This window comes from Doryrhamphus excisus, linkage group LG23 (assembly GCF_037039965.1).
Source record: "Doryrhamphus excisus strain RoL-2023G ecotype Guam linkage group LG23, RoL_Dexc_Guam_v1.1, whole genome shotgun sequence".
Classification (NCBI taxonomy): Eukaryota; Metazoa; Chordata; class Actinopteri; order Syngnathiformes; family Syngnathidae; genus Doryrhamphus; species Doryrhamphus excisus.
This window is the reverse complement of record NC_136379.1, coordinates 5,941,803-5,960,743: the sequence shown is the minus strand read 5'-3', so window position 1 is coordinate 5,960,743 and position 18,941 is coordinate 5,941,803. Positions and strand designations below refer to the sequence as shown.

The following is an 18,941-nucleotide window of genomic DNA, read 5'->3' as shown; positions in this document are numbered from 1 at the left end:
CCTTTTAGCGGCCTCGGCGGTGGGATTAGACCACGGAGGGGCACAGGGGGCGCATTAGATGACAGACGATTTGGCAAAATAGGTTACAGCAGCTTCCATCTATTGTCTTTTTTTAGAACACTTTTGGAAGGTGGAGCTTCTTTCCCAGGAAGAGCAAACAAACATGACATCCTCATAGTAGAAGGACATCCAATTATTCCCCAAAACAGCATCCGGTAATTGAGTGTTGGTTTGTTAGTTTAAAGCAACCAGAAATGTCTTGCTACGGAAACAGTAACAATGGTCTCGGACTGTGACGGGCATGTTCTTACAGAATTTTTGAACACTTAAATTTATCGACCAGTCTGCTTCCACTTGAGGACAGTAGATATCTGAATCTGTGAATTCATGACTCGGAGGGACGGTGATTGGAACAAGTGGGAGTTTCACAGTTTGATTTTCATCCAAAAAACATTCTTTTAGAACTAAATTCCCATCTTGGGACCACCGAAATGGTTTACATCTTGCTCATACCAGAGAAGCTGGCTGGCCGCCCAAAGTTCATCTTACATTCGTTAGAGAAGCGAGAAAGTTAATGTTGTGGTTGGTGGTTACTCATTAGTCGAGAGCAGGGATCACTAATTGGCAGACAGCCGGACTCGTCCTGTAAGGACCTGGATCTACAACCAAGAAAACATTGTACGTATCTCAAGTCTTGTTGGGACGCTTCCATTTTGACCGAGCAGGATACAATAGAAAAATCCATGGACAGCGAAAGTAAAGACTTTAACCCAGAAAGGACAGATTCACTGACATTTTGTTCTGTACAAATTGAGGCAACACAACATGACAAAAACTAAACACACATGCGAACTTGGGATGCTCTGATCAAGCCGCCATCGATAATCGATTTCTGGCCTTTCGAAGCTAGCCGCAAATTCAAAAATTCTAAAGGTAGCAGCTGGTTAGTTTTATCTGCCTAGCTTCTGGTCTTCTGACTCTAAATGTGACTTTTTACCACAGTGACATTTAGTTTAAAAAAAACACATAAAAAACAGGGCACTCTGTGGACCGTCAATCAGGAGGTGTTCAATGTTTAACCCTCCTTTGCATGATATGACAACATTGAAAATGTTGCACTGCGCAGACCGTTCATTTTTCGTGCAGAATTTCATTTCGCCATCACACACTGTCCATTATCTCAAATTTGCCTCAATTGACTACATATTTAGTCATATTTAGTGTGTTTTTATCGCCTCAATCTACAGTTTCTGTATGCAAATTGCCTATATATTATAAATATCAATTTTAATATGTTGGTCCTCTCGTGCTTGAGTTGTTCGGTGTGGAAAACAATGGCTAGCCCCTAAAGTGGTCATTGATTAACTGCCATTGAGTTTAGGCTTGTTCAGCATCAGCTTGTAATTGGGAGGGCAAGGTGAGTAGCGGAGAGAAGTGAAAATATTAGACCATGTGAGAGATGTCGGTGCAATGAATGGGAAATTTACATTTCAAAAATGGCCAAATGGCACCATTAATAAAGGTGGAGTGTGTTAGCGCACAGCTAACATTAACAGCAAAGACATAAGCAATTTGAAATGGATAAACATAAACGCTCCCAGGCACTTCTTTTTTGTTGGTGTTCACCGGGTTCTTCTTTGTTTGTGCTATGAAGTCATTTTATTTGTCAATGGATTGGTCCATCATCGAAAAAAGGAAGTGAAATTAAAAAAATGGAATAATCCTGGGAAAATCTGAATGTTAACCCGGTTCCTATTGATAATCATTACCCCATCATACAGTTAATCCATGTGACCAATCTCTCATGGATGACCTTACCGGAATTGGAAGCATAAAATCTTGATTGGAGTATGCCTAATGCTAACGATAGCTTACTGTGTTAATGTAGCCTAGCTTCAGATGCTTCAGACTTGATGAAATGCAGTACTTCCTACTAATTTTGCATGTCAAACGGTGGAATAGTTTGCTTTCAAGATGAGCTACAAATTCAAATTTAAATTATTAAAATACCATTTTAATCATTTTATATTTTATATTATATCATTTTTATATATTATTATTCATTATTAATTATTATTATATTTTTATATTATTATTTATTATTAATTATTATATATTTTTATATTATTATTTATTATTAATTATTATACATTTTATATTTTTTATATTATATATAATTTTTTAGTACCATTTTAATCATTTCGGATTTTTCTTTCAGGTCTACAAATCTTATTAAGCAGCATGTCGGGTCTCCATCAAAGTTTGATGTGAGGTCTCGCTCATCCGGTTGTTTTATCTTGGTGTTAAGCGATCAGACATGTGATTTATGGCTTCGGGGCGCTCACATCACACAACTGAGCTGCTGAATGAGACATTTTCAGAAATATTCAATCTCTGCAAGGCTTCACTTCATAAAGAAAAGACTATGTAGTTTGACGTTATGTCAGCTAGATTATCTAATCAATACACTAAAAGACATCAGAAAGGACACACCAGCAACAAAAACAGTTGCCAAGGTAGACAATGAACTCTCTGCTCAATAAAGTTTGCAATCATTTAGCTGTTAGCTGTTTTTTGTTTTTTTTTAAACCCAACTTGTTGTGTCACGATGACACAGAGAAGCTTCCAGTAATTGGATGCCCTTAAATGGCCTCGCTGCTTTTTCACTATTGTTGTGAAAAAAAATTGCTTGGTCTTCATTTTAAAGTCAAACACGGACACTCTTCAGCACACATAACCATCAAACATTCCATCTTATTGGCATTTTACACCGTGATTGTGTTATTTTTCTTTTCTATTTTGCCTCTAGCGGTAAGGTGGAAATGGAAAATGAACAAAGAGCGATACGGTGCTAACTAGAAATTGCAGTTCGTCCAAAAAATTGCCATAGCAGTCCGCAGATGCCGTGCAAATATGCCCCCTGTAGAGACTGTAGAGCTGTATGGGGTTTTGACATCATAGCAATCAAAGCCTTATTCCCATCGAGCAGGGTGCTTCAGTCCGTTGCAGTACATAAGTAGTAATACTGTATTCAGTTTCCATTCTAAATAGTCCTACAGTATCTCATTTTTGATGCACAAAGATGGTATATTTTGTTTGACTTGACAAACAACCTCTGCGGCCGGTCTGCGGCTCGACAATCAACACAACACACAAGCCACTGTATTGTTATTTGAACATGAACCGAACCATGACCTAAAAGCCCAGATACGTACATACGGAACTGTGATTAAGGTGTACTGCTACAACCTCGAGGAACAATGGCTTCTCATTGTACTACAGCTCGGTTGTCCCATCACTCCAGTCCCATTGAAAGTACAGCATTAGCTGGGAAATTGGACTTTATGCTAATACATCCCAAGCACCGACCGCGCCGGTGATGTAGTGGCACTACTTTTACTCTCCATTATACTACACGAACAACATTTACCCGGCCGCTGGCCGCAAAGCTGCGAGGGCCGTGTTATCCTCCCCTCATCATTTAGGTTGTAGATGTTACTTGCAGCAGGTGGCGGCTGACAAGTCAATGAATAATGTGTCTGGAAGAGGCCGAACTCGGCGAGGGGGGGAAGCCTGTTTCCCCGGACTCGCCATTAATATCCCAATCCACTCGTTCGGGGGATACTGCTGACATTTGGCTTTCGGTGTAATAGAGACCTAACCTTTAAGCACTGTAAGGAAGAAGACATTTTTCATAATGCACTGTCCATTTTGGAGAATTCCCAACGATGGTTCTTTTATGCATCTGTCCTCATTTACCTTCTATTGTTTGTTATTATTCCCCAGGAATGTGAAGCAGTCATCACTTATTTGAAGGTGATAAATGCATAGAATCAAATTCCCAAAGTTTTATCTTTCTCTTCAGGTTTTTTTTGTTTTATGTTTCGGCTGCTTGTAATCCATCAGGAAGATTTACAGTGCGGCGCAGCCTGCAGTTGATGACTTGGATGGATGATCAGAGCACACATTTTGTTGTGTCCAAGTCGCCCCTAATTCCTTAAAGCCAGACTTGAGTGTTAAGCCACCATAAGAAAACGCGGCGGATCCCTTGTGCCCTTCTCGAAGCTGAGCCGGCTGAAGGAAAGTCATTGTTTCTGCAGCCGGTAATGATGATTAGCCACAATCTGGGGGATCGAATGCACATCGGTCAAACGCGCCGACACCCTCAAAGGGAGAGATGGCCCACTGTCCCAGTCACGCATACTGAGCAGATTGATTGTGTTTCCTGGAGGGATTTAGGGCCAATCTTTGATGTGTGCATGGTAATAATGTAGATGCCGCCGTGAAATGCAAAGCAACTCGCCGGGAGTTCAAAGGAGTGGCTTTTTAAAAACACACAGCAGAATAAAGGATGGCGGAACAGCATTGTACGTAAAGGATCGTCTCGTATTTGTGTGGCTGCGGAGAGATCAGCATCAACAGAAACAATTTTTAATATTTTTCTTTGGCTTGTTTTTATTGCACTAAATAGCAGCAGCATTGCTCTTTGAAGTCACTAAAAGCACATAATATGCAGCAAGTTTGGGAAGAAGTTATTACATTCCTCAGCTTATTAGTTCCTTATCAGTGGGCATGATCAAAGACAGAGTGCATCACCCCCCCAAAAAATGACATACTTTCGTAGTCATGGAGATGAAAGAGCCAATTATTTGCAAAATTATCACAAATTTTAACGAGGATGTGCAAAAACTATGTTATGTTTTACGTGTTTTTTTGTTTGTTTTTTTCACGTTTTGTCTATGTGATAAGACTGGTTTATAGGATGCATATTTGTTAAAATCAGTTCTAAAATCTTTATCTGTCAGATATTGAAATTTCAAAATTCATGTTGTCGAGAAATTGCCACGCTGTGACTTGCAATATTTACACATAGAGACACACTATAAACCTTGCAATCCTACCTAAACCTGGTGTTTCCAGCGTTACTCGTTAGCTCAGATAACAGCTGGGTTAGACTCCAAACAATCATAATTCTACAGTTGCTGAAACTTACTTAAGATTTGTCAGATCAAAACACAATCACTGCATAAAACTTTAAAATGTGACATCAGCGTCCACTTCAGAAATTCACTACTTCCTGACTCGGCACTCTAAGCAACATGGCAACTGTAGTTCTTTAAGCTATACATTAGCCCAATTATGCTTTAAGCTACAGGGTTCAAAGTGTGTGGGTGTTTTGCTTGCACACATAGAAACACACATTTTGCACACATAGAGACACACTATAAACCTTGCAATCCTACCTAAACCTGATGTTTCCAGCGTTACTTGTTAGGTCAGATAACAGCTGGGTTAGACTCCAAGCAGTAGTAATTCTACAGTTGCTGAAACTTACTTAAGATTTGTCAGATCAAAACACAATCACTGCATAAAACTTTAAAATGTGACATCAGCGTCCACTTCAGAAATTCACTACTTCCTGACTCAGCACTCTAAGCAACATGGCAACTGTAGTTCTTTAAGCTATACATTAGCCCAATTATGCTTTAAGCTACAGGGTTCAAAGTGTGTGGGTGTTTTGCTTGCACACATAGAAACACACATTTTGCACACATAGAGACACACTATAAACCTTGCAATCCTACCTAAACCTGATGTTTCCAGCGTTACTCGTTAGGTCAGATAACAGCTGGGTTAGACTCCAAACAATCATAATTCTACAGTTGCTGAAACTTACTTAAGATTTGTCAGATCAAAACACAATCACTGCATAAAACTTTAAAATGTGACATCAGCGTCAACTTCAGAAATTCACTACTTCCTGACTCGGCACTCTAAGCAACATGGCAACTGTAGTTCTTTAAGCTATACATTAGCCCAATTATGCTTTAAGCTACAGGGTTCAAAGTGTGTGGGTGTTTTGCTTGCACACATAGAAACACACATTTTGCACACATAGAGACACACTATAAACCTTGCAATCCTACCTAAACCTGATGTTTCCAGCGTTACTCGTTAGGTCAGATAACAGCTGGGTTAGACTCCAAGCAGTAGTAATTCGACAGTTGCTGAAACTTACTTAAGATTTGTCAGATCAAAACACAATCACTGCATAAAACTTTAAAATGTGACATCAGCGTCCACTTCAGAAATTCACTACTTCCTGACTCGGCACTCTAAGCAACACTGCAACTGTAGTTCTTTAAGCTATACATTAGCCCAATTATGCTTTAAGCTACAGGGTTCAAAGTGTGTGGGTGTTTTGCTTGCACAAATAGTTGCACACGTGTTTTGCACACATAGAGACACTCTATAAATCTTGCAATCCTACCTAAACCTGGTGTTTCCAGCGTTACTCGTTAGGTCAGATAACAGCTGAGTTAGACTCCAAGCAGTAGTAATTCTACAGTTGCTGAAACTTACTTAAGATTTGTCAGATCAAAACACAATCACTGCATAAAACTTTAAAATGTGACATCAGCGTCCACTTCCCGACTCTGCACTCTAAGCAACATGGCAACTGTAGTTCTTTAAGATATAAATTAGCCCAATTATGCTTTAAACCACAGGGTTCAAAGTGTGTTCAAAAAGTAGCGGCCTGTCATTCGGAATTTGCAATGTATATATTTTAAATTTTATCCATATTTTACAACTGTACATTTGCGTTCAATAGTCATTGGAAGGTTTTTCAGCGTCAGCACTCCGACATATTGGATATTTTCTTCCATATATTTTTCTGACAGAAAAGCATAACAATGTCATGGCATCCTCTTGTTATCCCTGTGTTATGTTTACAGCCCCCATGGGTTTTCTAGTGTCTAGGGAATGCTATGATATACTCTGATGTATGGATTTACACCACATGGTTCAAATGACACAATTCCATCTTTTTTCCTCCGATATGACTTAATTTGGATTAAAAAAACACAGAATTTAATATCCTAAACCTAATATCCTGCCAAATGTGGTTAAAAATGGGATATGAATTGGATATCTGCCAATACAAGTAGAATGTACATAAAGGGACTGGCTGGTTATGTTATGTCAATGCGAACCTGGATATATGCAAGCAAAACACCCACGCTGATTCAGAACTACAGCGAACGGCACAGGCTGTTAAATATGGCTAGAAAATAAATGTAGATAGAGCGGATCTAGGCGCTAAATTGGAATTTAGGGATGCAGTTTTTAATCCAGCCTTAGCGTCTTAGCGTCTGCTCACCAGCAGCGTCTCTCAGCATCCACACGCATTTTGGGAAGGAATTGAAATTTCCAGTTTAATACCAATTGACCCATTTCACTCAACACCGTGACCCTGCTGCTGTTGCTAAAACAAAACAAACAGCTGACACTTTATGAGCTACACAAACACAGCTTTGTTTTTTTTCTAGCGGGTTTTAATCTTCCAGGAGAGCTGCTGACGCTCTGTCATTTTCTCAGTGCATCATAAAGTGGTAATTCAATAGCTCATTTATTTCACTTAGGTCTAACCGGGGGTCTCCGCTCTGAAATTAATTTTGCATGGAGGCCTACCTCTGACATGACTGATGAGTCACACAAAGGTTTCGGGTTTTGCCATTAAGAGTGCAAACGCATCTTTCATTTTGGTGAGCACAGAGACGCCGCGCATCGCTTGCGTAATTAAAGCCTACCTTGAAAGATGGCAATTACAGGCGCAGCCGGTGGCGCCGCGACCTGGTAATCCTTTGCTCATTTGGGGCGGAATTTGACTGGAAATAGCCTTTGTCACAGCAGCAATAATAGAATCCGGTAAATCAGAGGAAAGTATGGGGTGTAGTGTTGCCATCAATAATAGATTGCAAACAAGTCGGCACTGATGGAACCTTAGGCCTTCCCTCTGCGGAGGTCTTAGTGCCGTAGCGGCGCCTGTGAATAATGCAAGGTCCCGCACGGACCCGTGGCCCGTTTTGCCCACCTGGGCGCCACTTCTCCCCAGCAGTGATTGGCTGTGCCTTTAGGGCACAGGAGGAGATGGCGAATCACCTGCCCTATTTCGCCGCACTGCTCTTACCTCGGTGTTTGTTGCTTCTGGCGCTCGACATTTGGACCTTTGGTAACTGTAGTCGCAACGCAGAGGCACAGAGCTGTCATTCCGATACTTAATACTTGCCGCCGTTTAATTTCTATCCATAAAAAGCACGCTTCTATTTTCTATTCCGACTTTTTTTTTCCTGATAAAGCAGGCGCTGTGACTGACGGGTTCACCGTTCCGACACAACCAAGCTTCTTCTTCTCTTCCCCGTTGCCCCCCCACCCCCCTCCCTTCATCAATCTGCCTTTTCACCGTCAGTTCTCTTTCACATGCTGCTGGTGCGAGAAGAAGCGCTCTCAATGAGCTACCCTTGAGAACCGAGGGGGGTTCTCGCCGTCCTCTCACCCAGGGGTCTCAGCAGGGAGCCCGTTGAAGCCGGGCACCCTGCCCAGCACCCCCCGCGGAGCCCACCGCCTGGTTGCGGCATCACATAATCCATATTCTAAAGGCCAGATGGGCCGAGCGCTAAAGAGAACTCTGCCCATCCCCAGATCATCAGGACCACTGACAGCTTTGGAATGTCCATACTGAAGCTGCACTAAATAGCCGTCATTGAGCAACACGTCTTTGGATTAAACGAGTCTGATTCCCTCTTTTAGCTCCAAGTGTAAACATATTATGTGAAGGAGATCCTGGCCCATTTCTTATATTTCCAACCTGTTGAAAACACCTCCATAAATCTCAGATGTCCTTTATCTAACAACCATTTCTTCATTCGGCTGCAGTGAAAATTAGCTGCTTGACTGTAGGTGGATTGGAAACCAAGAGAGAATTGCTGTAATCCTTTCTTGACGGTGGATGGATAAACAAAGACGGGTGACAGTGAAGGCCAAGGTGTAATGTATTCCCAGTATAGACCCATGCCAAGCCCGCTACCTTTCTAGATGGTCTGCTGTCTCCTGCAATTCCAATTACAGTGTTCTAAACACAGCCTTTTGTACACATCTATACTGGACACTGCGTTCCCTTTGGGACCCGCTGTCCATCTCTGCTACTGTCTTTGTTTTTTTTTTTTTTTTAGGATGGTGAATGGGAATGGGTAACATTTTGGAGAATGTGTAGTAGTAGACTGTATCTTAATGATTGTTGTTTTGCACCACATAAGTGGGAAACAATACATGACTGTAGCTTGAACAATCAAATTTCGGACTACAAATGGGTGAACGTGTATTCATTCATTTTCTACCGCTTATCCTCACAAGGGTCGTCGGGGGTGCTGGAGCCTATCCCAGCTGTCTTCGGGCGAGAGGCTGTGGTACACCCTGGACTGGTGGCCAGCCAATCACAGGGCACATATAGACAAACAACCATTCACACTCACATTCATACCTATGGACATTTTGGAGTCGCCAATTAACCTAGCATGTTTTTGGAATGTGGGAGGAAACCGGAGTACCCGGAGAAAACCCACGCATGCACGGGGAGAACATGCAAACTCCACACATACATGGCCGAGGATGGAATCGAACTGGACTGGTCGCCAGCCAATCACAGACAAACAACCACTCACATTCATACCTATGGATAATTTGGAATGTTTTTGGAATGTGGGAGGAAACTCCACACAGAGATGGCCGAAGGTCGGATTCCTAGCTGTGAGGTCTATATCAGACATAATAAGAGAAAATAAGACATATAAGACAAATCAATGTAACATCAGTGCAGAATACTACATATTATCACAGTCATTGAATGCATCGTCTGAAGTCCTCATATTCATATTTTAGGTGATTTTACCATTGTTGTGCTTGAAAATGCTTAACTTAAGCGGGGTACGGGGTACACCCTGGAATGGTGGCCAGCCAATCACAGGGCACATATAGACAAACAACCATTGCAAGGTTTATTGCATGGTTATTGAACGGTTATTGTATAGACTTTTTGGAGCAGTGTTTATTAGAGTCTACATCTGCAGGACCTGCAATAGCTCTTCTTCACACACTTTGGATGTGTCATCCATCACTAATGGAGCTCCTTAGAGGAGTAACTGTGTATTGGAGGGGGTTGGTGGACTTTGTTCATCATGGAGGACAGCTTGGTTGTCATCTGTTCCAGAGGACATACCAGGACAGAGCCGACCTTCTTAATAAGCTTGTCCAGCCTCTTCCTGTCAGCTCCACACCATAGAAGATGGCAGAGGTTATCACTGAGTCATAAAAGATCTTCAGGAGTGCCTCCTGCACTCCCAAACACCTCAGCCTCCAGAGCAGATACAGTCTGCTCTGATGTTTTTGTGCTGGAGTGGTGATGGGGGTGTGTGTGTGTGGGGGCGCAGATGAAAGTCCACAACCAGTTCCTTGGTCTTGCTGGCATTTATGAGGAGGTGGTTTCGCTGGCAGCAGTTCACAAACTTCTGAAGTTCTTGTACGACCGGTACTCCCTATCTGTGATGAGTCCAGGAGGGTGACAGTTGGGAGACGTCCACAGTGCAGAAGGTGAAGAGGCCTGGGAGGTCCCTACACTGCAGAGAACAGATAGAGAACACATGGTCTCAGGTCCTCACATACCGTGGGTGGTTGGTGAGGTAGTCCACAATTCAGTATCTGAGGTCGACTCCTGAATGTTCCAGCTTTTCTCTCAGGATGTACGGCTTTTATGGTGTTAAAAAAGGTAGGAACTGCAGCGGGTCCATGGAAGAGCTCATCAGGGGGCGCAGGTGGGGCAAGGACCAGCCGCTCCAGGGCCTTCATGAAGTAGGATATCAGAGCCACCGGCCTGTAGAGGCAAGGATCCTTGAGATGCGGGGTCTTTGGTCTTCTTCCAGTGGCATGTCACCCTCCCCAGTTCCAGGCTGACTCAGCATCTGAGTACTGAGTACTCAGCAGTACTGAGTACTGAGCAGCTAAATACATGGATCATACATCATCCCCTGAGACTAAAGCTGTCCTATTTCATCATCAGCATGAACTGATGAAGCCTGCTAGGAAGAGCAACAAAATGTCTTCAAAGACAACCTGAACAGACCAGTTTCGAGTGATTCAGTGACGTTTTATGGTGCTCTGTGACTGACTAGTGACCAGTCCAGGGTGTCCGACTTTTGCCCAAAGTCATCTGGGATAAGCTCCAACTCCCCAGTGGAGAGGATAAGCGGTAGAAAATGGTTTAGTTTTAGAAAAAAAGGCATTAAGTTGCCCATGGGACTGCATCCAGTTTTAATTCTACAGCCTTTCTAAGTAACATCCATGCGGGAATTCTAATGAGGCCATTCATTATTCCCAGAAGAATAGGAATCAGCATCATCTCAGGTGTTCTCAAGTGACTAATGTGAATATGCGTCCATCTAAAAATAGCATCAATGTACTCATTTGTGGCTCTCAATATGAATTCCACATGCAGAGAAGTGGGCCGGTCCTCCATTGCAAAGACTTCCAAGCCGTCACATAGTTCCTGGCTGGAGATCGGGGGTGTGACCGAGCCCTTTTGATCCATGTGGTTTTCCACGTTGGGAAAATGGCAGAAGAAACTCAATAGTACTACTATTATTATTATTATTATTATTATTATTATGATTGTTCTTCTATTATTATTATTATGATTATTATGATTATTATTTATTATTGTTGTTCTTCTTCTATTATTACTTTGATTATTATGATGATTGTTATGATTATTATGATGATAATAATAAAAATATTGTTTTATATTATTATAAATAATAATAATACTATTATTATTATTATTATGACTATTATTATTATTTATATAATAATAATAATAATAATAATAATAATAATAATAATAATAATAATAATAATAATAATAATAATAAATATTATTATTATTATTATTACTATTATTGTATAATTATATAATTATATAATTATAATTATATAATTATAATTATATAATTATAATTATAATTATAATTATAATTATAATTATAATTATAATTATAATTATAATAATAATTATTATTATTATTATTATTATTATTATTATTATTTTATTATTAATAATAATACAGTATGTGACATAATGGTACATTATATAAAACATATCAAACATTATTATATTATATTTAGTTTTTTCATAAAATAGCAACATATTTTAATTGTTCATTAAACAATTCATGATAAATGAACACTTAAAATATCAGAATATGAATATAAGAACAATTTCTACACACATTTCTGAAAACCCTTGTCCACAAACGGCTCTGTTACTACTTTTTGAAACCAAAAAATTGCTGGTTGGACTTCAAAAATTGTGAAATATAACAGAAAAGTGCCAGAAAAATGCTGGAAAAATGTCATATTTGACTGGCAGCACAGTGCAGAGTGAGCTTGGGTTGTATTTAAGTATTATGCATGAAATGAATCCAAAACTTAATGAGATGTTCAAGGGAGCTTGTCAGTACTCCATCCTGACAGTAGAATTTAGTCCAAAAGAATAAATAATCTCGAGTTTTGATTTAAAAACGACATTGACATCAGGGACACCCTTCGCTCAAGAGATGCCATTAAGCTTTTATGCATGCAGTAATGTGCGTTTGGCGGTCTCCACCCCACCCCCTCCCATCCTGCTTCTTTCCCGCCACTTCTTAAGCGTGGCAAGCACACAGACGAAGCGTCCCAGCCTATCACGTGTGTCCGCTGCTCCCAGCCAGACAGCCAGGGAAACGGGATCCATGATAGAGTGGTGCAAAACACTCCCGTCTACCATCTCGCTCAAGGAGGAAGAAGAAGAGGAGGAGGGGTGTTGGTGATGATGATGGTGGTAGGGGAGGGGGGTAGCCCATGAGATAGGTTGACTTAAGAGAGAGAGAGAGAGAGAGAAAGAGAGAGAGAGGGAGGAGGAGGAGGAGGCTACCGGAGAGTGCGGCAGGCAGCGGTGGCCGGTAACTACATTGCCGCTTGGTGTGACTTTCCGCTCTGCCGGCTTTTAACCCCGCTGACATCGCTTGAGCGGCGTCCATGTGCTGTTGCGTTTGGGGCCGGAGAGGGGCTGTGCGGCTTCAGCGGCGGTAGGAACAAGAGAGGAGGAAGGGAGGAGGTAGAAAAGAGGATCGGGACTGATGCAGAGCAGTACCGCCGCCTAACAAGTGGAGCTTTAAGCCTCAGTGAGGGAATCTGCACACACGTTGTCTGAGGTAACAAGTCAGCCCTTTGTTAGCGATGATCAGCATGTCCGCCCTCTTTGTATTTACACCGGTCTGTGGTACCACATGATGTATGCATCACCAGGTGTGTGCAAGTAGCATCCTTCTGTCTTACAGCAATGGGCCTTATCTGGCAGACTGCATTGTGTCCCCTTCTGTCCCCCCATGTGGATGCTCTTATTGTGAAGGGCTGCTCTCTATTACATTTCATAGTGGAATCAGACAAGGATTTAAAATGTCTTTTTTACCGACATGCAGTGTAATTTCTAACTGAATTATTATACTGTTATTTTATATATATATATATAGTGTGCAATTTGATGCTGACCCAATTTGTTTTGGCCTTGGTGGATGTCTGTGCTGCACTCATTGCCAGACCAATTACCTCCAACAAGAAGGTCATGTATTTGTCGGTGCTTTTTGGTCATTGACAATCATTTATGGTCCAATTTTGGAAGATTTCTGGAAAATCTGCCTCAGTTAAATATTGAAGATTAGAGTTTGTGAGTAAGCAAGATGCCAAATCTATCCAACTGTTACCAAACTATACAAAGTATTGCTATTGGAGCATGAATCAAGGGTCGTACATTTTTGCTAAATTTCTCCATGAATGACAAAATTGAAGTCAATGGGTTGCAATTTCTTTGGCCTGAGTGCCATACTTTATATTGTCATCAAAAATGTACTTGGTATTTTTTCTGATTACCTTTCATCCAAGAGTTTGCCACAAAGCAGGGTACAATAAATCTACCCAACAAAATGACCAAGAATCCACATCCACTGATAAACATAGGCGGCTAGAATAAGATAGTATGTATTATACGGTAAATCTACACAACCAAATGATAAAGAAGCCACATAAAGGGATGGAAGCCTTGGCCAAACGAAAATCTTCTGTATTTTGGGGTGTGTTGTGTTTAAAAGGGTTTTTTTTGCATGGATTTTGCATGGAGGGCCATTCTAGTTACCTTTGGTCGTGTGTGCATTTACTTATGTGGTTTGCCTGAGAATAACCCAAATATTTTAGCACAAACCAAGGACCCTCAGAATCCATACATGGACCCAAATATTCCAATTGCATTCAGTTTATTTGCTCAAACGGAAAGAATTGAACCTTTGTATACACCTCATTCCGAAAGAAAAGTGCCAATCCGAATGAACATATAATGGGATTCCCAGGGGTGGAATATTCCTTTCCTCAATCCGATTGAGGTATCTTGTACCTGCTCAAACGTAACATTTTCTTTCCTCAGCTCAGATATGACGTAACACGCAGCTCCAGACGATATTCCGTTTTAAAAATGGAGGCGAGCAATCGGCACTGGACTGCTGCGGAAAGTTGTTTTTTGATCCAAAGTAAATTTCAAGACTGGACGAACGAAAAACTCAAAATACGGAGTTATTCCAACAATAACAGTCATTCCATTGACTATTCTGTTTGATTATAGCAACGCATGTAGACAATAGATTGGAATATTCCTTTCCATGTATACCATTGCAAGTCATTCGCAAAGAGGAAAAACACCTCATGTAAACGTGGCTAATGTTCTATTACAAAAATGTCCCTACATTTCTCAGTGAATGACAAAATTGAAGGCATTTTGTATCATTTGGCGCTGACCCAATTGGTACCCCCACATTTGTTTGTCCAATAAGGCTGTTTGTTATTACAGAGTATCCATCTTGTTAGTTTTTAGGCTTATGATAAAACCACTTAACCATTGTCTACAAAAAATATAATAAGGCGTATATAGGCCAAGTGCTTTAATGGTGTCATATAGAGATGTGGGCGGATTGTGTAAAAAAGGCAAGTTGCAGCATTTGTATGTTTGTGTTCTGTATGAATATTAATTCATAGGGTGGGCATATAGTGTGTGTTTCTATGAGTTTGTGCTGCTAATGATACTGATTTTAATCATTTTTGTGGATTGATTCTCCCAGTTTATCATTGGTTCCATACAATTGTCGAGGAAGAATTTTTGACTTTGTATTATATGGCATCTTTTCTCCTATTTTCCTGCTAAAGTGTGACTCTTTATGACATAATTGAGACATTTGTAGGAGTTATGTGTTGATGATCTAGAATATGAGTTAGTTCATGGCAGTATTTTATGGTTTGTATGGTCCTGGAACAGATGTGTTAAGTCTATTCCTGGTTTATAATGACTTTTTAAGGTGGAGAAATGAAATGTCCCATATTTAACACGGCATCCACTGGATCGAGGTGTTGCTTTTTGGTACGAGTCCCACCTTTGATGAATCATTTTGTCCTGACGTCACGGGCCTGGCAGACTGAGATGGATTGAAGTGCTTAACACACCAATGGCTACAAAGACAAAGAGTAATTGGTGTTTGGTGACTGGTGGCCTGTGCCAGTGGAGCAGAAGTGTGGAATGAATCCTCCATACATATTTTATATGTACAGTACATGTAAATATCAGCATCAACATGCTCTTTTTTCCAGTTATACACCACTGCAGACGACAACAACAAATAATAAGCAGATTGTTAAGTTAATACCAATTCAAAATGAGCGTTTTCCAGGAAGTTTGGTGCAGTCCTTGCATTGGATCTCATTAGTCTGTGCAGGCATGTCTTGTTATATACTGTGGTATTTTGTTGTATAGCTGTTTTTGTGCTTTGCTTGGGTCTTTTCTTCAGCAGCGTGCAGCTCTGCGAGTGAGGGGGTGGGCACGCTGCTGAGGAGGTGGGTATATTGTGATCCAGCCATCTTTATACGTGTCACTTGTAATTACATTGAAAAATTAGGTCCATGTGCCGGGAGAAAGAGGCAATGCATTGCTGAATGCGTCCAAGTCCATGGTGACATTCAGCGCAGCTGCAATCACACTGTAACGCGGCAACTGATTCGAGCCATCATAAGAGGGCTGATGGGATGTCACGATACTTTAGACAGGCCCGGAATGGACCAAAGCTGCCTGTGCGTGCTTTATTTTCTTATCTAAAGTTTCAGCAGGCAGCTGTTGCTTCTGTCGGCGCCTGTCATGGCTTCAGGACCACAAAAGGTCAAAGTAGATAAAGATATTCCACAGCATTTTTTGACAGAAGGCAATAGAACAAATGGTATTACAGTAGCGCAATTTCACAATAATACACTATACTACTGCTGTATATATAAAGTTCATGAAGATAGCAAATAAAACCTTGCACTCACTGAAACATACATCATTGATGGCACTCGTGATGATTGCTTCGCTTTGTGTTGTTAGCTTCCCATGCTAATGAAGGCACGTAATGGTGGTGGACAAGAAACAGAATGAAGCTTATTAGATATCCAAAGTTCCTGTACTTGGTCAGTGTTATCTATCTAGCAGAAATTGTGTGCATATTTGGCAAACAGCACATCAATCATGACTTCCCCTACAAATCATTTCACAGGACACAATTACAGTTCATATCAGAGCCACTCAATAAAACCATGACATTCCCGTCAGGTTTTTGTGTCCTTTTCTCTTCCCCAATATCGAGGATGAAATCATCAATCACGAAAAGACCAAACATTATCCAAGATTCATTTTATTACTACTATGTCATTTTACACCTACAACAGTAATAGTCCACCTGGGATTGTCTTATTTTAGCTGTAAAAGTGTTATATGTGCTGAGTGCTTTCTTTTTCAAGAGTACTTCAGAGATTACTGCAGTTATGACGATACATGAGATTGACTCCAAGAGAACAAATATTAACATTAATTTTGAGAAAGGTACAATGAAAAAATATGACTGGCGAAACAAACTGTGCAGGGGGATCTCAAAAATGCATTCATTTTCTACTGCTTATTTTCACAAGGCCATGTTGGAGCCTATCCCAGCTGTCTTACCACCTTGGACTGGTCGCCAGCCAATCACAGGGCACATATAGACAAACAACCATTCACACTCACATTCATACCTATGGACAATTTGGAGTCGCTAATTAACCTAGCATGTTTTTGGAATGTGGGAGGAAACCGGAGTACCCGGAGAAAACCCACGCATGCACGGGGGGAACATGCAAACTCCACACAGAGATGGCCGAGGGTGGAATTGAACCTAGCTGTAAGGGCTGCACGCTAACCACACGACTGCCGTGCAGCCCTAGTCAAAACATAAAAACCTATTTATGACCTTCTAAATATGTTTTTTTTACATTATTAGAGATTGCCAGACATGAACTAACACCCCTATACTCACTTTTACCCCAAGTAACAGTAGACATTCATTCATTTATTTTCTACCACTTATCCTCACGAGGGTTGCGGGGGTGCTGGAGCCTATCCCAGCTGTCTTCGGTATTTAGGAAACCGGAGTACCCGGAGAAAACCCACACATGCACGGGGAGAACATGCAAACTCCACACAGAGAGATGGTGGAATTGAACTCGGGTCTCCTAGCTGTGAAGCTAACCACGCACTAACCACTCGACCACTGTGCAGACCAGGTCATAAACAGGTTTTTAAAATTGTTACAAATGTATAAACATTCATTTTCTGCTGCTTATGCCGGGTTGTGGGGGTGCTGGAGCCTATCCCAGCTGTCTTGGGGCGAGAGGCGGGGTACACCCTGAACTGGTGGCCAGCCAATCACAGGGCACATATAGACAAACAACCATTCACACTCACATTCATACCTATGGACAATTTGGACTCGCCAAATAACCTAGCATGTTTTTGGAATGTGGGAGGAAACCGGGAGAAACTCCCCCCCACACACACGGAGAGAACATGCAAACTCCACACAGAGATATCCGAGCAGGGAATCGAACCCGGGTCTCCTAGCTGTGTCCTAACCAGGAGTGTGGCACTTGAGATGAACTCATTTTTTTGCAACCCCATAATGACGAAAGCCATCAGTAAATCTTGCAAGATGATCAAGAAACGGTGAGACATAGTTAAAGTGTATTAATATGCCGAATATGAGTGTCTCTGTGATGTTCAGTGGCGTGTATTTGGCACAGTTTGACTAAGTTATTTCGTGAAAACGGAGCACGATGAGAAAGACGCTAGCAGAGTTATCCAAGCTATTTATTTTGGAGTGTAATCCGGGCATGCTGTTATCAAAGAGACTATCCATGCGGCACATTAATAAGAATTAGAGAGCGGCAACACATTCAGCTTTGATCGGAGGGAAAGTGCAGGAGGGTGAATCAAGTAATCACCAAGGTAAGGTACCCCAGATTATTCGAGGACTGGCATCTTTAGTAAGTCCGGACTAGTTTGAGTCAGTGTGGCCACTTTAAAACACACACAATGATGCAGTATCGACTTGTTTGGGTCCATATTTAACATCACTGGGGGTTGAACTTTTGCGCTGTCTGGGTATGGAGGGCATCTGTTTCGTTGGGCCGCTGCGTTCTGTTCCACTCATGAAAAAAACATCACAAGTCATAAAGGCTCCAAAGCGAGCGGCGGCAAACATCACTTTATGCTAAACATGAAGCTCGGGAGCGACACGGCAAAAAAAAAAAAAAAAAAAACCCACCGGAGGCGAAGATGATGACACATGATGCAGATAAGCATGTTTCTTTTTTCTTTTAATCACGTTGCACCAGAGACAAGGGGAAGGATGATGGCTTAGTGGGGAGCTCTATGCTCGTGTTGTTAATTAGTCTTTGGAATGAAGAAACCGCATTAAAATCACACTCAGTGTGTCAATGAAAGCCTGATGTTCTTTTTGGAGACTCCGACACGAAAGCGTGGATCAGGGTTGCCAACTTAGTGCCCTTTTCTCATTATACTTTATATTTAGACCCCTCCAGATACACTTTTTCAAAATAGCAACACATCAAGTATTTTTTTTGGAGTCTCTGACAATAAAGCATGGATCAGTGTTGCAGGCTTAAATTTTAAA

The 18,941-nt window shown here is 41.2% G+C and overlaps 1 protein-coding gene across 3 annotated transcripts in view; it reads left to right on the top strand.

The window, feature by feature from the left end:
* The window catches only part of LOC131107771 (teneurin-3), a 224,286-nt gene that overhangs the window by 43,567 nt on the left and 161,778 nt on the right, over window positions 1-18,941 (top strand). The window contains exon 1 of one of the 3 annotated variants that reach the window (XM_058058100.2): window positions 12,773-13,082. The exons of the other annotated variants lie outside the window; for them this stretch is intronic. The gene's annotated coding sequence lies outside the window, so the exon portion shown is untranslated. Of the gene's footprint in view, window positions 1-12,772; window positions 13,083-18,941 lie in introns of those variants that run through there. 3 annotated transcript variants of the gene reach the window in all.